The sequence below is a fragment of the Brassica oleracea genome, chromosome C3 (genome assembly GCF_000695525.1).
Source record: "Brassica oleracea var. oleracea cultivar TO1000 chromosome C3, BOL, whole genome shotgun sequence".
In the NCBI taxonomy this organism is placed as follows: Eukaryota; Viridiplantae; Streptophyta; class Magnoliopsida; order Brassicales; family Brassicaceae; genus Brassica; species Brassica oleracea.
The window spans coordinates 48388724-48395274 of NC_027750.1; positions in this window are offsets into that span (position 1 = coordinate 48388724).

Consider the following 6551-nt stretch of genomic DNA (forward strand, 5'->3'; position numbering starts at 1 on the left):
GGGAGTTAATCATAAGGGATGCCATGAGTGTTATCGCATGTGAAGGGCCTGAGCGGTTTGCGAGGCCTGAGACCTATAAACAATGGAAGGTTAGGATATTAAGAGCCGGGTTTAGGCCAGCGAAACTAAACAAACAGATTGTGAAGGAAAGAAAGGGGTTAATCAGAGAACGTTACCACAAAGATTTTGTGATCGACAATGACAACCACTGGATGTTTCAGGGCTGGAAAGGAAGAGTCTATGCTCTGCCCTGCTGGAAACCTGCTAAGAAGCAATAAACTATTCTGTAATCATTTGCATGATTTTTTCAGCTCTTCATATATGTGTTCTTTTTGCTTCACAATGTTTCTTTGTAGAGACTGTTGGATTTTGCTATCATATATCTATGGAATGCGTTTCTCTGGTCTTGCAAGTACATATGGCAACCAAGAATCCAAAACTAAACTTAGAACAAATCCATAATTTATCTAACAAATAGCAAATCAGCGTGTTTAATGATAATCCGGACACTGTGAGAAGTTGATATACTAGCACATAAGAGCTCATTGTGGGAGTTGGACATTAAGGTCACTGAAGTAGTCCCGCCAGTTTATTTCCATTCTGTTATGTTTTTACATTTCCGTTCCGGAGAATGTAAGAAGTTGATATACTAGAAAATAGGCTATATTTTCCGGGGCATTCGATTCTCTTCGGTTCTTTCGGTTTTGTTCTTCAGTTCTAAACGTTTAGGATTCATTCAGGTGTTTAGAAAGTTCTGTTCGGTTTTGGTTTTGTTATTTCGATTCTCGGTTTGTTTTGGGCAAAAAAGTAGGAAACGAGCTTATATCCAGGGTAATTTCATATCTCATTCGATTTCGGCTTTTCGGTTAATTTTGGTTAAAAATTAAATAACAATCGGGTTATTTTAGGGCTTTCAGATAAAAATTTGGTACAATTCAGAAATAATTTTAAATTTTGGATAAAAAGTATTCTAGTAATTTGTTTTTTTGGATATTTCGACATATAAATAATATTTTAAAAATTATTTAATTATTTTAAAGGGCAAATCTCTAAAACAACATTTTTAAGTTTTGGTCATAAAAAATAGAAATCAAGTAGGAAAATGACCAAAATAGGTTTTACTAAAGAGGCAAAAGACATTTCTACCCATTGATTTATATATATATATATATATATATAAAAACATTTAAAATTAAAAAAAAATTAAAAATACAAAAAATTATAATTTCGGATTATATGTTTTCAAATTTAGACTTTTATAAAAAAAATTCAATTTTTTATTTTTCCAAACTTTTCGATTTTTTTTTTTAAATTTGAAAATTCTTTTTTGAAACTATTTAAAAAAAAATTCAAAATTAATTTTCTATTTTTGTTTAATTTTAAACTCCACCCAAAAATATCACCCCTTAACTCTAAATCCAAAGTCTAGGGTTAGTTAATCCAAGTCTAGGGATAGTTAACCCTAGGGGTATAAAAGTATATATTTACCCTTCAATAAAACTTCTTTGAGTTATTTCTTCCTTTGGGGTTAGATTGGAAAGAAACACTTGGATTAGGATCATTTGTGACATTTATCTTAATATTTATAAATATATAAACAACATTATAGAAATTTGGCTATCCATTCAGTTCTCAGTTCGGTTCCAGTTCGGTTTCGATTTTTTGTTCTAGAGATATATGATCCACTCGTATAATTGACAAGATCCAAACCCATAACTAACCTTATTTTTCGGTTCGGTTCGGTTCTTCGGTTTCAAATAAATATGCCTAGACCTAGGCTATACTATATTTCAACCAATTTGGGCTTTTATACGCGGCTGCACATTCCTTATCTATTTTTAGTATTTTTTTCAACACTAGGTACATCATCATATAATCTCTAATTCTATTACAAATGATGATAAACTACCTGCAATATATGAGATATTGATGAACAACTTTACAAACAATTTCATGAGGAATCTCTCCCCATAACACTTGAATCAACGGATCGTTCTGCATGTATGACATCCTCGATGAACATGCTCTCTCGGCAGTACACTTCACAACGAACGACTCTGTCTACAACACTTTGAAACCTTCGATAAACTTGCATCCTAGAATCTGCAAGAAATTGCATCTTCTAGATATTGAACCCTATACATTGGTGTAGAAGCCTCTAAACCTTGACCATTAGGTCATGATGTTTCCACATTTATTTTTTAGTATTTAGAAGTGTGTTCATATGCAAAACAATGTTTAATGCTATAATTTTGTTAGATAACCAATAATGGTTTTAATATAATATTTGCAAGTTATATTAGAAAATTAAATATATCAAGAAGAAAATTATTGGTTTAAACGCGTAAAATTTAATTGTAACATAAATGTTTTTGGTATATAGTGGTTTATATGAAAAAGTTTAAAAGAATTGATTTGATTTTTATGTCATTAAAATGTATTGATCTTTTCGATCAAATCTATAATGAATTCCAAAGTAAAATGTGCTTGAAGTCGAATAGTGCAATGATGTGTGGTCTATCAAAAAGTAATTCGCGATATCATACAAATGATGCCATGGAGAAATATCACGTGGTGATTGCATAATCAGTAAAAAAGCTTTTCAATTCTCTTAAAGTTAACGCTCCTGACCATTGGATAGGATGGGTCCACATACCTAGAGAGACCATGTTGTGGGCACACAAGAAGGGGGCCATGTGTGTTATAAAATGGTATCAAAACTGGTAAGTCGTTTATGTTCTGATCCGAGAAGGGATTAGTAACATGTGTGGGTGTGCAACGAAGCCGTCGTAATCTAAGAATGGAGGTGAATTGTATCTATAATATGTTAATTAAAGGTTAAGTATCTCGGAATCTGTTAAGTAAATAGAATTGCTTCAGTAATATGGAATTGGTCAAGTAATGATATGGTTACCAAAAACATATAAAGGAATGCAACCTATGTACACCAATTTTTTTCTATGCTGGATTTTCGCCAAAACATTTACTAGATTGTTACTAAGATAAGATGACTGTTATGATCAAAAGATAGAGATTGACTTTTTTTGGTAATTGGTGAAGTATAGACCTTATTTTATGCCAATTGTAGTTTGCTATTGTTGTGAACCTCTGACACAAGGTACATCTAAATGAAAATGAAACCATTCCCATGGCCGTGACGAAAAGAAAGATAGTTGGAAGCAACTAGCAAGTCTGAAGTGACTCACCAAACACACAACAACACATGTAACTATATAAAAATTCTTTACTGAACAAAAATTGTTCGTAACTGATCGGAATTTGTATGTACCGATCTATTTTTGTAACAAAATCTATACATATTGATTTATGTTGTCACTTAAAATGCTACATTATCCGTTTGAAAAGAACCACCACATAAAATTATTTGTTTACATCATAGAAACAGTGATATACATACACAAAGCTGTGACATCGAGTCTCAGTTACATTACACATTTACGATGGTTGTTCAAAAAGATTGAATTTTTTACTTCCAAGACACTTTTTGAGTTTCGTATTTCGCCTTAAGATACTTTGCACTTGAGGCAACCTTATTTGCTAGTCAAAGACAGTGATGCCCTTATAATAAAGAAAACCAAACCAGACTTCTATTAGCCTAAACCCAACCATACCAACCCTATCCTATACCCCTGTTCAAGAACGCGCTAGACGCTAGTCGGACGGTCGGGTTGGGCCTTACGCTTAAAAAAAAAATCAGAGATTAATCGAAAATTATACGGGGCGAAATTTTTAGACTGTTTACTATGTTATAAAACATGTTAATCTTTAATTGTGTATAACATTAATACATTTTCATGTTTAAAATTGTATAAAACACACAAATAGAATATATAAACTTAATATAGTGTAATTTTCATCAAAATTATGAATATAAATGATATTTATAAAATTTTAGATCAAATAAATAAATAAAAATATTATTAAAAATAATAAAAAAATTAAAAAATAGATTAGGCGGTTAGGCGGCCGCCTAAGCGGCTAGACGGTCATTTAAGCGGTCTAGGCAGAGAAAATCGGATATCCGATTTTTTTAATCGATTTGGTATAAATCGGGGTGGAAGAGTGATTCAGACGGCCCATTTTTAGAACAGGGCCTATACCAAGTTCGAAACCTTAAATTCTCATCTTTCCTCAGTTTAAATCACTCACTTTTTTGAGAGAGAGAGAGAGAAAAACTTTGTGCCACGGAAATTAAGAACCCTAGTTCCTCTATCATTGGCCTCACCCTCTAAATCTTCTTTCTTGATTTTTCGTCACAAACCTCCATCTCACACACCGTCTGGATCTCACACTCTAGTAGAGCACACAATCATTTTTTCCGACATGCGAGGTTTGTTACTTCGAAACCCACACTTGTGTTTCTGTGTTCTGACACCAACCTTCAAGATCTGTTAGTTTTCGATTTTTACATCTGTTAAAAAAACTCTTCAAATCTGTGAGTCAGTGGAAGTTTCAATTTTTACATAAAAATTCTAGATCTCATAGTTCAATGTGTCCTGTTTTTTTTTCCGATTTTGAGATCTGGTAGTTTCAATATTCAGTTAAGTTTTTGGTTCTAGTTTCATGAATAATACAAGGAAACTTTCGATTTTCTTCATAATCTTCCAGATATCCTTTTTCCAAATGTGTCTGTGTTTTTGCTCTTTTGTTCTTCTGTTCTGATTGCGATTATTTTATGGTCCAAACCTTTTCACGTTGTTGTAGGAAACAACAAACCGGACCACCGCCTCCCACAAATCCTTTTTTCAGAAGCTTTTCCAGAGGCGACAAATTGAGATCCGTTTTAACACTAAATTGTTTAGATCTTCATTTTGCCATTTATTTCGAGTTTTATAAGTCTCTGTACACAACCTGAGATTTATGTAACCGTTTTCATTTCTTAGCAGGACAAAAAGTTCCGAACAACCGCCTCTCAGTGAGGCTGTTTGCTGGTACCCATGTGGGCGTCTTAACATTTACTCTAAGCCTGACCTCTTACCTCTCGTGACACTGAGGAGTTTGAGACTATCAAAGCATCTTGTTTCGGGAAAATTTTTGATTTGATGGGCAACATGTGGACGGGAGAGTTGTGGGCTTGTGACCTGTGAGTTGTAGTCGGGTGACATGTGGTCGGGTGAGCTGTGGACTGGTGAACTATTGTAGCGTGAGCTATGTACGGACGAGCTGTGGTCAGGTGAGTTGTGGACGGGTAAGCCATGGAGGAGCGAGCTGGGGACGTAATGTTGTGTGGCTGACCACAAGGGAGTGTTGTGTGGACGGAGAGTCAACTTCCACCCATGTAGCTTTCGTACTCCCTGCTTACTACGCTCCACCCATGCAACAATCAGAAGTTTCAGTGAAGTTGCAAAAACTATTTTGTGTTCTATGTTCCATATGTTTTCTCTTTTTAACTCGGCGTTTCTATAGCGCGTAAGACGCCCATGTAATTTTTTCCAGACAGTAGGCTCTTCATTGTTTTTGAGATCAAACAATCCGTCTGTAATGTTAATGCTAAGGTTTATGTTTAAAAAAAAAGTAGTTGTGTACATGACACTATCCACGTTCACTGATATATTGTGGCCTCCACTATCGGATTTCTCAGAAAATTATTAAAAATCATGTAAATGGTTTTGTTTAGACTTAGGTTTTAATAATTTCTCTAACTCAGTTTGTCACAAAACAAAGTTCAGACTGGAGCTTCCTCACCTACAAAGAAGAATCAATAAATTCATTTTTACCTCGTCATGTATTACCTAGCTTGTTTTAAACATCAGCCGTCAGATTTACAACATTCTTTTTGATCGTGTGGCTTTTAATATAGCACATCAGTCAAAATACCAAACTTAATAAATGAAAAAAGCTAACTAAAAGAACCAACATACTGTTATGAATCAGATCGTGGATGACTCATAACCAAGAGATTATGATTTGTAGTCTTTCCATTTATCTATGACGGTGTAATCTCTTATATAAGGAACCTCTATGTTATGAATAAAGATAGACTTTTCCATTACTTTCACAACACGTTATCAGCATGATTGATCTCTAAAACTCTAAGCTAAAATATCGACCATAAACCCTAAATCTCTCTCCATTGCTAAAACCCTAATCTCTATCGATCACCTCTCTTTGATCATGACCCTGATCTGTATTCGACCACTGATCTCAACAAGATCGATCTGTGGACTGATCTCTGCAAGTTTCAGTACGCCTCAACTATTCCAGATTGTACGATCAGCCTGTTCCAGTCCGTGATCAAACTGTTCGAGATCTACGAGTTCTTTGACTGCAAGTACCAGCTCGCATACCAACGATCCCGATCATCTCAACCTAAGCTAAGTTTTCGATCTCTATCTGAATCAACATCTCTCTCTCTCTCTCTCTCTCTCTCTCTCTATCGATAAACCCTAATCACTTTCGATCTCAACTTGTACCCGATTTCAGCTCGCGGACAGGAAACAGTTTGGACCAGTCCGCGTAAGGTTCCAGTTTGTACCAGTCCACGTAAGCTCATTCTCTTGGTGGTCCATTCAACCCATCAAAGGTTTAAG